The 19,877-nt window shown below is 42.3% G+C and overlaps 1 protein-coding gene and 1 non-coding gene across 2 annotated transcripts in view; one reads left to right on the top strand and one right to left on the bottom strand.

Moving 5' to 3' along the window:
* Positions 1 to 19,877, bottom strand: part of LOC128684150 (obscurin-like) — a 285,107-nt gene that overhangs the window by 215,285 nt on the left and 49,945 nt on the right. The gene's annotated exons all lie outside the window — the stretch shown is intronic.
* Positions 14,660 to 14,741, top strand: TRNAS-GCU (transfer RNA serine (anticodon GCU)). The gene has a single exon. It is a non-coding gene; the product is annotated as a tRNA-Ser (tRNA).

The following is a 19,877-nucleotide window of genomic DNA, read 5'->3' as shown; positions in this document are numbered from 1 at the left end:
GCAGGGTGTAGTACATGCACTGTGGCAGGGTGTAGTACATGCACTGTGGCAGGGTGTAGTACATGCACTGTGGCAGGGTCTAGTACATGCACTGTGGCAGGGTCTAGTACATGCACTGTGGTAGGGTCAACATACGGAAACATGCCACTCATGTCTTTCTCAGTCGACATTTTTGTAGCTTGATTGGTGTGACATCCAGTCGGTGGTATCTTTTCAGAAATTATTACCTTCTTCAAGCTTAATAACGACTTCTTCTTCTCTGTGTTACCATGTCAATTACCCTGCGTTTATAGTACCAATTTTAAAGCTCTCCGGTGTCCTATTGTACGTATTTTTTATTTGCAATCGTTTATGCGTGTGTAGTCACGTAGTTATACTCGCACAGTTGTACTTTCAGAGTTGGACTCACGTAGCTGGTTATGACGGGTCGACTTTCAGATTCTGGCCTAAACTCTTAATTTCTCACGAACTGTGAGCAATTAAATTCCGGATCTCACAATCTTAATTATACTCACCCTTGAAAGCTGAGGAATCTGTTTACAGGTTTCTTCACAGAAATCATTCTTCATCATAACCAGAGTCAGCCAACTGAACTGCTACCTGATGTCTCACTGTGTTATAGTCCTTGGACCCATCGTTTCAGTCTGTGCCTGACTCCTTTATTGAGTCTTGTGAGTATCTTCTACGTCATAATCGCGTTCCTTTTGTGTGTCTGCTTGTATTTCATCGACGAGGTACTCATTTGAAAGAAGAGATTGAGTGGGAAACTGTTAGAATTTTGAAAGGAAAATATTAACTGAAGAAAGCTGCTTAATTATTTATTATCCAGTGATATAAACTCTGAGAGTTGTACGTCTTTCATTGTATATACATTGACAATTTAACTTATTCCCTTTTTACGACTAAATTGTTTGTAAACATGGGATGAAAAAGTTCCTGCAGCCTTAATGATTCTTGTAGTGACTCTAGGCTATGATCCCAGTTAACTTTCACTTGTTAAAAATTAGGAAGATGTATATTATGTAAGGAGAAACTTAACATGAGATAAATCAATACATCAATACAAACAACACAAAAGTTAAGAAGAAAATGAATAAAAAAGCACGGAAAGAGAATAATGAAGCAGGAATTCATAGAAAATATGAAATAATGTTGTTGTAGGGGTGGTGTTGTTTTTGTGCTGGAGTTAGTGTTGGTGGAGTTGGTGTTGGAGGTGGAGTTAGTGGAATTAGTGTTAAGGGCGTTGGTGGTGGTGGAGTTGGAGTTGGTATTGGTTGAGTTAGTGATGGTGAAGTAGAAATGGTGCTGGTGGAGGTGGTGATTGTGTTGGTGTTAGAAAAATTAGTGTTAAGGGAGTTAATGACGGTGTTAATGCCAGTGGAGTTAGTGTTAGCATTTTTTTTTTTGTGGAGATAGTGCTGGTGAGAGTAGAGTTGGGTGTTGATGCTGGTGTGTGGGGTGTGTCGTTGAAAGTTATAATGGTTGTGATGGAGGCTGGGGTGGTAATGGTAGTAGTGGTGGTGGTACTGGTGGTGGTGGTGGTGGTGGTGGTGGTGGTGGTGGTGGTGGTGGTGGTGGTGGTGGTGGTGGTGGTGGTGGTAGCAGTGGTGGTGGTGCTAATGGTGGTGGTGGTTGTGGTGGAGGCAACGGTGGTAGTGATGGTGGTGGTTGTGGAGGAGATGGTGGTAGTGGTGTTGGTGGTTATAGTGATGGTGGCAGTGGTTGTGGTGGTGGTAGTGATGGTGGTAGTGGTGGTAGTGGTAGTGATGGTGGTGGTGGTGGTGGTGGTGGTGGAGGCGGTGATGGTTGTGGTGGAGGCGGCAATGGTGGTGGTGGAGGAGGTGGCTATGGTAGTGGTGGAGGCGGTGATGGTGGTGGTGGTGGAGGCGGTGATGGAGGCACCGTCGGTGCTGGAGGAAGTGTGGAGAGGTAAATGTTGTGAGGAGAAAGTTTGGTTGTAGAAAGTTACCAGGCTGGTGTAGCAGGCAACAGCGTCTCAGTAACCGCCCGCACCTTCGCTGTAAGAGTTTATAAAGCTTTTGTATAGTGTGGCTACTTTTGTTGTGAGTGCCTGGTTTTTGTTTTGCGTGGAGTTGCTTTTGTTTTGCGTGTTACTCTTTTGCATACCATGACTGCTTTTGTTTTAAAACTGTGGCAGCTGTTGTATAATGTGTGTGTTGCTGCATTTGTTCGATGCTTTTTTGCTGCTGCTGCTATTGTATAGTGTGTTGCTGCTGCTGTATTGTGTGTGACAGCTGCTGTATTGTGTGTGACTCCTGTTATATAGAGTGTGGCTACTGTTAAAGAGTGTGTGGTTACCGTTGCATAGTGTGTGGGTACTGTTGTATAGTGTGTGGCTACTGTTGTAGTGTGGCTACTATTGTATTGTGTGTGGGTACTGTTGTATAGTGTGTGGGTACTGTTGTATAGTGTGTGGGTACTGTTGTAGTGTGACTACTGTTGTATAGTGTGTGACTACTGCTGTATAGTGTGTGGCTACTGTTGTATAGTGTGTGGCTACTGTTGTATAGTGTGTGACTACTGTTGTATAGTGTGTGGCTACTGTTGTATAGTGTGTGGCTACTGTTGTATAGTGTGTGACTACTGTTGTATAATGTGTGGATTCTGTTGAATAGTGTGTGGCTAATGTCATACAGTGTGTGGCTACTGTTGTATAGTGTGTGGCTACTGCAGTATAGTGTGTGGGGCCATTGTTGTATAGTGTGTGGCTACTGCTGTATAGTGTGTGGGGCCATTGTTGTATAGTGTGCCTACTGTTATTCAGTGTGTGGCTGCTGTTGTATAGTGTGTGCCTACTGTTTTATAGTGTGTGGCTAATGTAAAGTGTATGGCTACTGTTGTATAGTGTGTGACTCCTGTTATACAGTGTGTGGCTACTGTTGTATAGTGTGTGGCTCCTGTTATACAGTGTGTGGCTTCTGTTATACAGTGTGTGGCTACTGTTGTATAGTGTGTGACTCCTGTTATACAGTGTGTGGCTACTGTTGTATAGTGTGTGACTCCTGTTATACAGTGTGTGGCTACTGTTGTATAGTGTGTGGCTCCTGTTATACAGTGTGTGGCTCCTGTTATACAGTGTGTGGCTACTGTTGTATAGTGTGTGACTCCTGTTATACAGTGTGTGGCTACTGTTGTATAGTGTGTGACTCCTGTTATACAGTGTGTGGCTACTGTTGTATAGTGTGTGACTCCTGTTATACAGTGTGTGGCTACTGTTGTATAGTGTGTGACTCCTGTTATACAGTGTGTGGCTACTGTTGTATAGTGTGTGGCTCCTGTTATACAGTGTGTGTCTCCTGTTATACAGTGTGTGGCTACTGTTGTATAGTGTGTGACTCCTGTTATACAGTGTGTGGCTACTGTTGTATAGTGTGTGACTCCTGTTATACAGTGTGTGGCTACTGTTGTATAGTGTGTGGCTCCTGTTATACAGTGTGTGGCTCCTGTTATACAGTGTGTGGCTACTGTTATGCAGTGTGTGGCTACTGTTGTATAGTGTGTGACTCCTGTTATACAGTGTGTGGCTACTGTTGTATAGTGTGTGGCTCCTGTTATACAGTGTGTGGCTCCTGTTATGCAGTGTGTGGCTACTGTTGTATAATGTGGCTGCTGCTGTGTAGTGTGTGGCTGCTGTTTACAGTGTGTGACTGTTATTGTATAAGGTGCGTTTGCTCTAGTATACTCTCTGAGTGCTGTTGTGTAGAGTATGACTGCTGTTGTATACAAGTATACAGTCTACTGTTAAATAATGTGCACTTGCTTCGGCATGACAACTCCCAGAGATCTTTAATTTTTAGAGAAATATACTTTTTTTTTGTTTTAATGATTTATCATGTCGTCTAATAACATTTTTCGGATTTATTTTTATACAAATGGAGACATATGCTGGATTAGAGGATACTGAAAATCTATTAATTGAAAAGTCTCATACAATTTGTAAAGGATGTGATTTCTTTTTTTGGCCTTTTTAGTTGCATATTCTCAACTTTCTTTACGAAAGCAGCATGATTAATAAAGAAAAAGTAATAAAAAGATCACATTGTGTGTGATATTTTTTAAGTAAGATGTTCCATAAATGTTCAGTCAATTGGTAAATAATGTGTAATAATTATCTGCTGACCCGTAAGCCAAGCCGCGTGACCTGGCACGGAAGGGGCGGTGAGGAGACCTCAAGACAGTGAGGAAGCTCCGAGTCATTAAGTCAAGGAGACAGATGGTCGGCGATACACAATTTGTCTCCTTGCCTTGGATATTAATGCCTTAGCCCTCCGCACCGTGTTTGTGTGCGTGTGTGTATGTGCTCACCTAATTGTATTCACCTAATTGTGGTTGCAGAGGTCGATTCTCAGCTCCTGGCCCCGCCTTTTTGCTGGTCGCCACTAGATCCATTCTCTCCCTGCTCTATGAGCTTCATCATTCATCTTAAAGATATGTATGGTTCCTGCCTCCACTACATCACTTGCCAGACTATTCCACTTCTCGACAACTCTATGGCTGAAAAAGTATTCCCTAACATCCCTCTGACTCATCTGAGTCTTCAACTTCCATCTGTGACCCCTAATTCCTGTGTCCCATCTCTGGAACATCCTGTCTCTGTCCACCTTGTCAATTTCTCTCGGTATTTTGTATGTCATTATCATGTCGTCCCTATCCCTCCTGTTCTCCAGTGTCGTCAGGTTGATATCCCTTAACCTTTCTTAGTAGGACATTTCCCTTAGCTCTGGGACTAGTCTTGTAGCAAACCTTTGCACCTTCTGTAACATTTTGACGTGCTTGACCAGGTGTGGGTTCCAAACTGGTACTGCATATTCAAATATTAGCCTGACGTACACGGTGTACAGAGTCTTGAACGATTCCTTACTGAGGTATCGGAACCCTATTCTTAGGTTTGCCAGGCGCCCATATGCTTTATAGTTCTGTCTGATCCTCATCCGATTTAATTCTCCTCATTAACTTTACATCATCTGCAAACAAGGGAACTTCTGAGTCTATTCCTTCCATCATGTCATTCTCATATACTAGAAACAGCATGGGTCCTAGGACTGACCTCTGTGGAACTCCGCTCGTTACAGGCACCCACTCTGACACCTCGCCACGTACATTGACTCGTTGATGTCTTCACGTCAGCTATTCTCTGATCCATTGCAGTCCCTTCTCTCTTATACCTGCCTGGTCCTCCAGCTTCTGCACTAATCTCTTGTATAGAACTGTATGAAAAGCCTTCTTACAGTCCAAGAAAACGCTTTCTACCAACCCCTCTCTCTCTTGCCTTACTGCTGTCACATTATCATAGAACTCCAGTAGGTCTGTGACACAGTATGTCCTGTCCCTGACTCTGTGCTGGTTGTTGTTGATAAACTCTTCCTTTTCTAGGTGTTCCACCACTCTTCTCCTGATAATCTTCTCCATGACTTGCATACTATACAAGTCAGTGACACTGGTCTGTAGTTTAATGCTGCTTGTCTGTTTTCTTTTTTAATAATTGGGACTACATTTAATATCTTCCATACCTCACATAGTCGCCCTGTATGAAGATTCTTGTTAGTGGTACACTAACAATCCATGGAGAAATGTTATCCGGCCCCATCACCTTTGAGGTATCTAGCTCGCTTAACACCCTCTTCGCCTCCTTCTTGGCTGCATGTATTGTGTCCAACACTTGATGGTGTACCCCACCTCTCTATCTTTTTGTGTGCGTGAGCGAGCGTGTGTGAGTGTGTGTGTGTGTGTGTGTGTGTGTGTGTGTGTGTGTGTGTGTGTGTGTGTGTGTGTGCGAGTGTGTGTGTGTGAATGTGTGTGTGTGCGAGTGTGTGTGTGTGCGAGTGTGTGTGTGTGTGTGTGCGAGTGTGTGTGTATGTGCATACTCACCTAATTGTGGTTGCAGGGGTCGAGTCATAGCTCCTGGCTCTGCCTCTTCATTGGTCGCTACTAGGTATTCTCTCTCCCTGCTCCATGACCATTATCATACCTCACATTAAGCTATGTATAGATCCTTCCTCCACAACGTCACTTCTCGGACTATTACACTTCCTAACAACTCAATGGCTGATGAAATACTTAGTGTCCCTCTGACTCATCTGAGTCTTCATCTTCCAACTATGACCCTTTGTCACTGTGTCTCATCTCTGAAACATCCTGTCTTTGTCCACCTTATCAATTCCTCTCAGTATTTTATATGTTGTTAACATGTCCCCCACATCCCTCCTGTCCTCCAGTGTTGTCAGGCCGATTTCAATTAACTTCTCCTGGTAGGACATGCCCCATAGCTCCGGGATAAGTCTGGTTGCAAACCTTTGCACTTTCTCTAATTTCTTGACGTGCTTGACCAGGTGTGGGTTTCAAACTTGTGCTGTATACTCCTATATGGGCCTGACGTACATGGTCTTGAACGATTCCTTAGTGAGGTATTGGAACGCTATTCTTAGGTTTCCCAAACGCCCATATGCTGCAGCAGTTATCTGGTTGATATGCGCTTCAGGTCAGGGGATGTGGTTGGTAGTATAACCACCCCAAGATCCTTTTTCATGAGAGAGGTTTGCAGTCTTTGGCTCCCTAGCTTGTACTTTATCTGCGGTCTCCTTTGCCCTTTCCCTATCTTCATGACTTTGCATTTAGTTGGGTTAAATTCCAGGAGCCACTTGCTGGACCAGGCTTGCAGTCTGTCCAGGACCCGTTGTAGTCCTGTCTGATCCTCATCCGATTTAGTTCTCCTCATAAGAACATAAGAAAGAAGGAACACTGCAACAGGCCTACTGACCCATGCGAAGCAGGCCTATGTGTCCCCCCAGGATTAGCCCAATGACCCCCCCCCGGGATAAGCCCAATGACCCACCCAGTCTGGTTACCTCCACTCAAGGATGCAGCACGGCACCAGACCCAGCAGCAAAAGCTAGTCAGGTCCAACTCACACCCACCCACACCCACTCATGTATTTATCTAACCTATTTTTAAAACTACACAACGTTTTAGCCTGAATAACTGTACTCGGGAGTTAGCTCCACTCATTCACGACTCTATTACTAAACCAGTGCTTTCCTATATCCTTCCTGAACCTGAATTTTTCCAACTTGAAACCATTGCTGCGAGTCCTGTCTTGGCTGGAAATTTTCAGCACGCTATTTACATCCCCTTTATTTATTCCTGTTTTCCATTTATACACCTCGATCATATCCCCCCTAATTCTACGCCTTTCGAGAGAGTGGAGATTCACATCATCTGCAAACAGGGACACTTCCGAGTCTATCCCTTCCAGCATCTCATTCACATGTACCAGAAACAGCACCGGTCCTAAGATTGTTGTCCAACCTTTGGACGAAGACCTACTTAGACTAGTGGATGGTACCACTATGACCCCACCTCCTCCTGCTTCACCTCACCTCACTACAGTATATAAGCCACGTCTACGGCCCTATGCTGTACATTCTACAAGATTGATGGACTGAACACATCGACTCCAGGCTGAGGGACTGATTACCTCAAACTCCTCCTCTCCTTACGCCTTTCTACTTTGTATTGGACTGATAAAGCCACTGTGTGGCGAAACGTTTCCTGAATAAAGATTCCCATATGTTGCATAAGTGTCTCAATCTTCAACTCGTCGGTTTTTCAAACCATTCATCACAACTGTCAGACACTGCAGCATCATGGAATCTTGTTACAAAGAATTCTTCAACACTTGTCCAACCTTTGGACGAAGACCTACTTCGACTAGTGGATGGTACCACTATGACCCCACCTCCTGCTTCACCTCACCTCACTACAGTATATAAGCCACGTCTACGGCCCTATGCTGTACATTCTACAAGATTGATGGACTGAACACATCGACTCCAGGCTGAGGGACTGATTACCTCAAACTCCTCCTCTCCTTACGCCTTTCTACTTTGTATTGGACTGATGAAGCCACTGTGTGGCGAAACGTTTCCTGAATAAAGATTCCCATATGTTGTATAAGTGTCTCAATCTTCAACTTGTCGATTTTCAAACCATTCATCACAACCCTTCTCAGCTCTTCCTGGGCACTGCTGGGGTTTGTTAGGGCCTCTGCATGTAGCTTAGCTTTTTCATTTTCTTCAGTCCCCTCGTTTGTTCCTGGTATGCTCCTCGTATTTTCCTTGACTCCATAGTTGTCTGATAGGGCATCTGCATAGAGCTTAACCGTTTGTTCCCTACAGTCCCCTCATTTGTGACTGATGTAGCAGTTCCTGATGTTATGGCTATACTGCTCTTTGGTTGTTTAGACTGTTTCAGATTTTTCAGTTAATTTTCTAAGCTCTGTATCTTAGCCTCTGTTGCTGTAACATGTAGCTCCCCTTTCCTGCTCTCAGCAGCTATCTTCTCCATTCTCTTCTTATGCTCTTCTACCTTCCTTCCCCACTCTTGTTCCCTTTTCATGAGTTCTGCTACCAAGTCTTCCTTCACAGACTTATCCTCCAGTCCCCTGGTTTTCCATCCTGCTCTCTTGCAACCCATTTTTTTTATGTCATCACAGAATGAAAATCATATGTGTTTTTGTGTGGTCATATGTGATGTGTGTTTGTGAGTGTGTACTCACCTAATTGTACTCACCTAATTGTGGTTGCAGAGGTCGAGACTCAGTTCCTGGCTCCGCCTCTTCACTGAGTATTACTATGTCCTCTCTCTCCCTGCTCCATGAGTTTTATCATGCCTCATCTTAAGGCTATGTATGGTTCTTGCCTCCACTACCTCACTTGCTAGGCTATTCCAATTCCTGACTACTCTGTGACTGAAGAAATACTTAATAGCATCCATTTGACTCATCTGGGTTTTCAAGTTTCAATTGTGACCCTTTGTTTCTGTGTCCCCTCTTTGGAACATCCTGCCTTTGTCCACCTTGTCTATTCCACACAGTAATTTGTATGTCGTTATGTCTCCCCCAACCCTCCTGTCCTCCAGTGTCGTCAGGCCGATTTCCCTTAACCTTTCTTCATAGGTCATTTCCCTTAGCTCTGGAACTAACCTTGTCGCAAACCTTTGCACTTTCTCTAATTTCTTGATGTGCTTGATCAAGTGTGGGTTCCAAATAGGTGCTGCATACTCCAGTATGGGCCTAACGTACACGGTGTACAGTGTCTTGAATGATTCCTTCCTAAGGTATCGGAACACTATTCTCAGGTTTGCCAGGCGTCCATATGCTGCAGCAGTTACCTGGTTCATGTGTGCTTCCGGAGACGTGCTCGGTGTTATACTCACCCCAAGATCTTTCTCCTTGAGTGAGGTTTGCAGTCTTTGATCACCTTACCTATACTCCATCTGCGGTATTCTTTGCCCTTTCCCTATCTTCATGACTTTGCTTTTGGCGGGGTTAAATTCGAGAAGCCAGTTGCTGGACCAGGTGTCCAGCCTGTCCAGGTCTCTTTGAAGTCCTACCTGACCCCCATCTGATTTAATTCTCCTCATTAACTTCATATCATCTGCAAACAGGGACACTTCTGAGTCTAACCCTTCCATCATGTCATTCACATATACCAGAAACAGCACTGGTCGTAGGACCAACCCCTGTGGGACTCCGCTCGTCACAGGTGCCCACTGTGATACCTCATCACGTACCATGACTCGTTGTTGCCTCCCTGTCAAGTATTCTCTGATCCATTGCAGCCCTTCCTCTTATATGCTCCTGATCCTCTAGCTTCTGCACCAGTCTCCTGTGAGGAACTGTGTCGAAAGCCTTCCTGCAGTCCAAGAAGATGCAATCAACCCACCCCTCTCTCTCGTGTCTTACTTCTGTTACTTTACCATAAAACTCCAGTAGGTTTGTGACACAGGATTTGCCTTCCATAAATCCATGCTGGTTGGCGTTTATACTCTTGTTCCTTTCCAGGTGCTCCATCACTCTCCTCCTGACAATCTTCTCCAAGACTTTGCTTACTATACACGTCAGTGACACTGGTCTATAGTTTAGTGCCTGTTTTCTGTCTCCTTGTTTAAATATGGGTACTACATTTGCCGTCTTCCATACCTCAGGCAGTTGCCCAGTTTCAAGAGATGTGTTGAAGATTGTGGTTAGTGGCACACACAATATTAGTGCTACCTCTCTAAGGACCCATTAGGATATGTTGTCTGGTCCCATTGCCTTTGAGGTATCAAGGTCCCTAAGCAGCTTCTTCACCTCCTCCTCAGTTGTATGTATGTCATCCAATACTTGTTGGTTTATTCCTTGTTGGTGTCCCACTCTGTTCTGTCCACCCAGAAGCCTTCCTGTCTCCACTGTAAATACTTCCCTAAATCTTTTGTTGAGCTCCTCACATACCTCTTGATCGCTTCTTGTGAGTTCCCCACCTTCTTTCCTCAGCCTGATCACCTGGTCTTTGTTGTCTTCCTCCTAATGTGGCAGTTTCGGGTCAGATTTGGATTTCGATGCTATCTCGTTTTCGTACTGTAGCTGGGCCTCCCTCCTTATCTGTACATACTCGTTTCTGGCGCTTTGACTAGTGTGTGTGTGTGTACTCACCTAATTGTACTCACCTAATTGTGGTTGCAGGGGTCGAGACTCAGCTCCTGGCCCCGCCTCTTCACTGATCGCTACTAGGTCCTCTCTCTCTCTGCTTCCTGAGCTTTGTCATACCTCTTCTTAAAAATATGTATGGTTCCTGCCTCCACTACTTCACTTGCTAGGCTATTCCACTTGCTGACGACTCTATGACTGAAGAAATACTTCCTAACGTCCCTGTGACTCGTCTGAGTCTTCAGCTTCCAGTTGTGACCCCTTGTCCCTGTGTCCCCTCTCTGGAACATCCTATCTCTGTCCACCTTGTCTATTCCCCGCAGTATCTTGTATGTCGTTATCATGTCTCCTCTGACCCTTCTGTCCTCCAGTGTCGTCAGTCCGATTTCCCTTAACCTTTCCTCGTACGACATTCCCTTGAGGTCTGGGACTAGCCTTGTTGCAAACCTTTGTACTTTCTCTAACTTCTTGACGTGCTTGACCAGGTGTGGGTTCCAGACTGGTGCTGCATGTGTGTATGTGTGTGTGTGTGTGTGTGTGTGTGTGTGTGTGTGTGTGTGTGTGTGTGTGTACTCACCTAATTGTACACGCCTAATTGTGGCTGCAGGGGTCGATACTCAGCTCCTGGCCCCGCCTCTTCACTGACAGCTACTGGGTCCTCCCTCTCCCTGCTCCATGAGCTTTATCATATCTCGTCTTAAAACTATATATGGTTCCCGGCTCCACTACATAGCTTGCAAAACTATTCCACTTCCTAACAACTCTGTGGCTGAAGAAATACCTCCTAACATCCCTTTGACTCATCTGAGTCTTCAGCTTCCAATTGTGACCCCTTGTTTCTGTGTCCCATCCCTGGAACATCCTGTCTCTATCCACCTTGTCTTTTCCACGTATTATTTTGTATCTCGTTATCATGTCTCCCCTGACCCTCCTGTCCTCCAGTGTCGTCAGACCGATTTCCCTTAACCTTTCTTCGTAGAACATTCCCCTTAGCTCTGGAAGTAGCCTTGTTGCAAACCTTTGCACTTTCTATAATTTCTCGACGTGTTTTACCAGGTGTGGGTTCCAAACTGGTGCTGCATACTCCAGTATGGGCCTAACGTACACAGTGTACAGGGTCCTGAACGATTCCTTATTAAGATGTCGGAATATTGTTCTAAAGTTTGCTAGGCGCCCATAAGCTGTAGCAGTTATTTGGTTGATGCACACCTCAGAAGATGTGCCTGGTGTTATACTCACCCCAAGGTCCTTTTCCTTTAGTGAGGTTTGTAGTCTCTGGCCCCCCTGGACTGTACTCCATCTGCGGTCTTCTTTGCCCTCCTTCAATCTTCATGACTTCGCACTTGGTGGTGTTGAACTCCAGGAGCCAATTGCTGGACCAGACCTGCAGCCTGTCCAAATCCCTTTGCAGTTCTGCGTGTTCCCCGTCTGACTGAATTCTTCTTATCAACTTTACAACTTCTGGAAACAGCGACACTTCGGAGTCTATCCCTTCCGTCATATCGTTGTGAGTGTATATGTGTATGTGTGCTCAGTACTCGTGTTACACGCGGTAGTGTGCTCTTCTGACCTGACCTGACGCTACCCCAAGCATCCAGGCATAATAGCTTTTACCTCTATGCTTATGCTTCTTCCTGGTAAGTGTCCTAATAGACACCTATCTGCCGCCCTGATTTCTGTTTTAAATTACCAATTTTTGTGAACTTATTAGCCTATTCTATTTCATACTAAGGGAGTCACCGTTCACAAAACAGCTGGTGATGTCTGGAAACTCACACCTGACTCCCCAAAACCACGCATATGTGTCTGGAAACTCACACCTGACTCCCCAAAACCACGCATATGTGAAATACTTGCGATACAACCTGTAGTGTCTAACTTGTTGTGATGTTCTGCCGCATTACGTCCACCGTTGTTTTTTCACTATATAATATTACTCCTATTTAATATGTTTCTTTCACTGGTCACACACTAATTTAACTTTATTTATCCTTTTAGGGCGATACATGTGGCATAGCGCTGACAGTGATAAGGAAATGTGTAGAATTTTTAGCACTTACTTCCTCTCAGTTGTTACACAGGAAGATATTAGTGATATTCCAGAAATAATAAATTATGTAGAACAGGATAATAATAAACTTTGCACGATTAGGGTCACAAGTGACATGGTCCTTAGACAAATAGATAAATTAAAACCTAACAAATCCCAAGGCCCTGATGAACTACACGCAAGGATTCTAATGAAATGTAAATAGGAGCTTAGCATACTTTTAGCTAATCTTTTCAACATATCACTATAACCAGGCATAGTGCCAGATAAGTGGAAAATGTCAAACATGATACCTATTTTGATAGCAGGTGACAGGTCCTTAGCTTCGAACTATAGACCAATACAATAACCCTTACCTTCATAGTGGGAAAATTTATGGAATCAATAATTGCCGAGGCAATTCGTAGCCATCTTGAAAAGCATAAATTGATCAACGAATCTCAGCACTGTTTTACAAAAGGGCTTTCCTGCCTTACGAATTTATTAACTTTTTTCACTAAGGTATTTGAGAAGGTAGATCATGGTAATGAATATGACATTGTGTATATGGACTTCAGTAAGGCTTTCAATAGAGTTCCACATCAGAGGCTATTGAGGAAACTTAAGGCACACGGAATAGGAGGAGAAATTATTTCCTGGGAAGAGGCATGGTTGACAGATAGGCAGCAGAGAGTTTGAATAAATGGGGAGAAATCAGAGTGGGGAAGCGTCACGAGTGGAGTTCCACAGGGGCTAGTGTTGGGCCCCTTGTTGTTCACAATCTACATAATGGACAAAGATGAGGGAATAAATAGCGGCGTAAGTAAGTTTTCCGATGACGCCAAAATAGGCCGACGAATTCTTTCTGACGAGGACATTAGAGCACTCCAGGAAGATATAAATAGACTGCTGCTGTGGTCGGAGAAGTGGAAGATGCAGTTTAATGTAGACAAATGCATAGTTCTAAACATTGGACAGGAAAATAATCATACCACATATAAACTAAATAATGTAGATCTTAATATTAACGCTTGCGAAAAGGATTTGGGAGTTCTGGTTACCAGTAATCTAAAACGAGGACAACAGTGAATAAGTGTTAGCAATACAGCGAACAGAATCCTTGGCTTCATATCAAGAAGCATAAATAATAGGAGTCCTCAGGTTGTTCTTCAATTCTATATATCTTTGGTTAGGCCTCATTTAGATTGTGCTGCACAGTTTTCGTCACTGTATTACAGAATGGATATAAATGCACTGGAAAACGTACAAAGGAGGATGACAAAGTTGATCCCATGTATCAGAAATCTTTCCTATGAGGATAGACTGAGGGCCCTGAATCTGCACTCTCTAGAAAGACGTAGAATTAGGGGGGATATAATGGAGGTGTATAAATGGAAAACAGGAATAAATAAAGGGGATGTAAATAGAGTGCTAATAATACCTAGCCAAGACAGGACTCGCAGCAATGGTTTTAAGTTGGAAAAATTCAGATTCAGGAAGGATATAGGAAAGCACTGGTTTGGTAATAGCGTTCTGGATGAGTGGAGCAAACTCCCAAGTACCGTCATGGAAGCTAAAACGTTGTGTAGCTTTAAAAATAGGTTAGATAGATGCATGAGTGAGATGAACCTGATTAGCGTGTACTACTGGGTCAGATGCCGTGCTCCTTCCTTAAGTGAATGTGACCTGACCTGACTAGGTTGGGCCACTGGCTTAGGCCATTGGCTTGGGCCATTAGCTTGGGCCATTGGCTTGGGCCAGTGGGGGACTTAAACCTGCCTCGCATGGGCCAGTAGGCCTGCTGCAGTGTTCCTTCTTTCTTATGTTCTTATACCACGCCATGCCTGCAGTCACTGCCTTACACCAATATCACCTTCAAGTTTAATTATAAAATTGTGGCTCTCACCACCCATATCTGATACAGGGCAACTTGCAAGTCGCTTCAGGGATTGTTCACTGACTCCTGTCACACTTATTAACCCCTGCGATATCCTTGTGTGTGTGTGTGTGTGTGTGTGTGTGTGTGTGTGTGTGTGTGTGTGTGTGTGTGTGTGTGTGTGTGTGTGTGTGTGTGTGTGATTAATATTGCAATAAAAGTATAACGGAAATATATGCAATGTTGTTAGTTCACTATAAACTTGGGCGACGAGGTGGCCTAGTGGTTAAAGCGTTGGACTGCTAATCCAATAGGATCTCCCTACGTGGATTCGAATCCCATCCTCGTCGTCTGTTGCTTTAAGATATGACAAGTTAACACATCAGATAATGAGACATATAGCATAGTTCTGCTAATCTTATTCAGTTTAAAGCCTCAGACACCGCAGCAACAACCTTATAATAATACACAGAGCTAAATATTGATGTTACCCCTGTTTTGAAGAAATCCGCCCTCCCCCCCATTCCATGGCATGCAGTGGGCCCAGTTATTAATAAATGGTACTCCAGTGTCCTTGTTATACTAGTGCAGCCATCAGTTTCTCTGAAAAACCATTCATTGCCAACATTCCTCCATGGCAAAATTCAGAATTCATCCCTTCGTCCTAATTATGTTACTCTTTTCCTGTGTTTGATAGGTAGGCCCACTCACCTATGATTCCCAGAACATTTTCTTTAGTGCTGAGGAAAATAATAAAGTTACTCCTATTTTCAGTCAAGGTACTTTTTAGCCCTTCAGAGGGCAAGGCAGACCAAAATGCGAATTTGAAAGTGATTTCGTATGAGGGAATAGAGCCGCTCGATGTAAGGTCAATGAGGCCATATAAATGGAGTTGTAAAAGTTATGTGTTGAGCAACTGCAGACATGCTAAGTCCGAGTAAACTAGGTCCTGCCCGTTAAGGGTATATCAATTTAAAATGTTGCAAGGTTGCAACTGTTAAAAAAACAAATAAATATTTTTTTTAAATTTATTATACAAGTAGACAATATAAAAAACATAAATGGAACTTGTTTCTGAACAATTTGTAAGCATTAAAAAAATAGAAATAGGAACTACTTATCAACAATGACACATTGCAATGGGATGCAACTTACAAATGAAATATTCCTGAGTTCCCTGAGAAATAACAATCATTTTACATCACTAATTTCTGCAATGAAACTTCATGAAACAATTTCTATCCTTCTTGATGCATAGATTTACTTTGCATGTGGCACAGGAAAATGAGGATATGACATGATTATCCTTTTTGCTGCAATACTTGCATGTAAGCAAGTATCTTCTTCTTGTTCAATTTCTGCTTTCTGGTTGGTGGCACAGCTTCCTCCTCATCTGTGACACCTCTGCCTCTTGTGGCAAGTATTCATCACCACTGTCCACCAATTCCAGGTCATCTGGGTCTTGATCTGAGTCATTTTTGTCCCAAACACAGACAAATTTTGACTTATCCTTGGAGGACTCACCATAGAACAATTTCTGATTGATCTGGAAGGACAATAAAAGCGTTCTGTACACACCCAGATCATTACTGAATTCATATATACACTACCAAATTTTATGTAAATACTTATACTGAAACTTGAAGGGCAGAGTGTACTTGGTCCTCTTTTGTTGCACTTTTTTCATTTGCATGGTGCACTCTTATTATGCTTCACAATGTCTTTATATATATATATATATATATATATATATATATATATATATATATATATATATATATATATATATATATATATATATATATATATATATATATATATACATATATATATATATATATCAAAATATAGCTAAACTATTCATTTATGCACTAGACACACAAATCAGTACTTACCGACATTGTAGAGGGTGAAATGCAAGATTATATGAGGAGCACTCGACGAAAAACATGAGTCTGGGTGACGCCAAGCTAGAAGTGTTTACATTTTGCTCTCTCGACCAATGGGAAGCAAGGAGATGCCATCTCCTTTAGCTGAAAGGCTTGTGATTGGTCAGAAATAGATAATGGGAACCCAGATGTGCTGGGGGAGTAGGAGGACACGCGCAAAAACCACGCTCTCAGGCCCGACTAAACTCGGGCCTGCCCTCTAAAGGGTAATCTGCTACTTATTTCTCCCATCCTAGGCCAAAGAAAAGACACACTAGCTCCTCTTCCTTTCCCTTTTACAGAAAGCCCTGTCCATAAGTTTTATCTAAAAATCCCCGACTTCACTAGTGGCTTTTATTGTCTTTCTTGTTGTACTACTTTCATCCGGTAATGTAGCAAAGAAATTTGTTGCCTGAAAAGCAGTTTCTTCAACTTTCCTCATCTCCAGCTTAAGTCCTTACTTACAGATCAAAATCCTTTCATTGCATCTGGTGTCTTTGGTATCTTCCTTCTGTCAGATGAATCTTCGTGTTTCCCCATCTAAGAAGCTGTATCTTTTTTCTAGATTTGCCTGGCTCTATTTTCACCTGAAGATACAGTTGTTCAAAATTCAGAAAAGTCATCTGGATTTTATAAAACTCTCATGAGCTTATCATTTAAGTAAATATCGTGGCGCTCTGCTCGCATTTCTTTTTTATATACGTAGAACAGGCGGAAATACCAATGGTTAAATGTCGAATAACGTCGCGACACTGGAGGTGGAAGCTGAGAATCGATTAAAAGAGCTGAAAATAACAAAAATAACTATGCCCAACAAGTCTCTATGTGTGATAAAAGATGGAGTGCTGTACCCTTAGCAAGTTACTCCAACGGGTCACTGTAAATGAACCATCTGCCAGAAACCACCGGGATCACTGACATATTACTGAAGGTTCTTAAGATAACTGTGTGGAAGAGGCTCACGAAACACCCAGGGAAGAGGTTTGGAAAAAAGATCATGTGGAAAAGAAATATCATTGTGATCGTATAGATTTTAGAGTATTAGAAATACATCTCTTCCAATAACGCCTCTTCGATTCATGTTTATAAATTTATATATGGAACTTATTAATTTTATTATTTGAGTGGAATTGCTGAGTCATCATGGAAATCTCTCTTTCCCCCAAAAACATTTTTTACTTTAATAACACAAATTATTGTTGATGGTAGTAGTTGATTGTATTAAATTCATTGTAGAACTATAGGGTTATGACACGTTTATGATTTAAGATTAATAGAAAGAAATTACGTAGTCTATATTGTAGGCAGAGTGCATACAGCAAGAAAAATGTCTCTCATTGTACATATGCTAAGAGATTACTTTACTTTATAATATATCATCGAAGAGTATAAGTGGATGATAGGCATAAACGGAGGTGATAATAATAAAATACTGGGGATATCGAATCAGGTAAGAACCAAAAATAACGGATCTAAGTTAGATAAATTTAGATTTCTAAAGGACATTGGTAAGTACTGGTTTTCAAACAGAGTTGTCGATGTGTGGAACAATCTTCCGAGTAGAATAATCGAGACTAGGAATTTGCCTTTCTCTGAAGCTTCAATCCTTCTTTTTTGAAGCACTCAATTCTTTTTGGCTTTACCACACAACAAAACACTCTCCTGTGAATACACTGAATCTGTCTACACTCAATGTTTACCAACTCCCGTGGAACTCGATTTTACAATTCCATGTCGCTTGTACTCTCCAGTTCACGCTGATTTTGGGGGCTGATCATTCTCCTAATGCTTGGTTGCATAGATTAGCAAACAAAGTTGTAAGTGACACAACGTAAACTACATCTTTGGTATAATTCATTGTTGCAGCAATGTCAATTAGTTAACATGATATCACGATGATATTTAATACTGCAACTCACTGCATTCTGACTCTTTCTCCTGTCACGCGCTGACAGTGTTTGTCTTATATAATATCTCTTGGTTTGATTTCTCTCTCTCTCTCTCTCTCTCTCTCTCTCTCTCTCTCTCTCTCTCTCTCTCTCTCTCTCTCTCTCTCTCTCTCTCTCTCTCTCTCTCTCTCTCTCTCTCCAATGAGTCTGTATCCATCCTGTAGTAAGAAGACCAAAACTGTGGGGCATAATATACATAAGGCCTCGCTAGTGATGTAGAGAGCTGTAAAATAACTTTTAGACTTTTGTTACTTATACTTCTTGAAATAAATCCTAGTAATCTGTTAGCCTTTTCGCCCCCACTTAGGCACTGCTATCTTGGCTTTAGATTTCTGCTAACCATGACTCCCAAGTCTTTTTCACATTAAGTGGAAAGGTTAGGAGGTGAAACATGACCCCAGTGAGAAATATAAGTGTATAAAAATCAGTAAGTAACATAACTCAGGGAGCAATATGACTAAGTAATATAAATCAGGGATCAATATGAGTAAGTAATATAAATCAGTTAGTAAGCATATTCTTTAAGAGGGTACTACTTCGAGGACGGTGAGTAACTCTTAATAATAGGAACTGGAGATATCCTCCCCTTCCTGGGATAAAACCCTGAGTGCCTTCTATTTCCCAGGTGCTGTATAACTCCTGAAGGATTAGCGCTCTCCCATAGCTATTGTAATAATAATAATAATAATAATAATAATAATAATAATAATAATAATAGCGAATATACACATTAACCAGGACGTGTTGGGTGACTTAGAGTGCTTAAAAAAAAAATTTAAACAATTAATTTCCTTGTGTGTGCATTACAAAATTAAGCAGCTCCTTTTCATATGAATTCTGGAAATATATTTTCTTCATAGTGCTAATGAAAGAGATAACAAATTACACATATATATATACTTCACACCAGTAAATGTATTTTTTTCTGCTGTGAAATATAATGAATGAATGACAGTGGAGTCTATTTCGTTTATATATAAAAACAATTTGAAATTTCATTATTTTATTTTATTGCTGTTTGTTATATAAATATTTCCTTTTATTGGAAAGTTGTGATGAATTATTTTTTTCCCATTTTCATGGTCAGTTCATTTATTGTGTATGTTAGATATGTCTCTCCCCATCTCTTTGTCTCTCTGTCTCTATGTCGGTCTATGCCTGTCTCTGTCTCAGCTTCTGTCTCTATCTCTCTGTCTCTCTCTCTCTTCCACGGTGATGGGTAGTACGGTATCAGCTGATTATTGTTTACGTCAACAGAGAGGGGCGTGGCCTTACGTGGAGGCCAGGTGATCAGTCAACACAACAAACACAACACCCTATTATTGTGTCCACTGATGCCACCCTTGATATTTTTACCCTCTTTCCCTTCTCTCTCTCTCTCTCTCTGTCTCTACACAGGGTTTGGTTAAGGTTAAGGATCCCTAGCTAGGATCTCTCTCTCTCTCTCTCTCTCTCTCTCTCTCTCTCTCTCTCTCTCTCTCTCTCTCTCTCTCTCTCTCTCTCTCTCTCTCTCTCTCTCTCTCTCTCTCTCTCTCTCTCTCTCTCTTTCTCTCTCTCTTACTCACACACACACACACACAAGAACATAAGAATGGAGGAACACTGCAGA

Source organism: Cherax quadricarinatus, chromosome 2 (genome assembly GCF_038502225.1).
Source record: "Cherax quadricarinatus isolate ZL_2023a chromosome 2, ASM3850222v1, whole genome shotgun sequence".
NCBI classification, from domain to species: domain Eukaryota; kingdom Metazoa; phylum Arthropoda; class Malacostraca; order Decapoda; family Parastacidae; genus Cherax; species Cherax quadricarinatus.
Note: the sequence above shows the minus strand (reverse complement) of the source record. Positions and strands in the feature narration are given on the sequence as shown.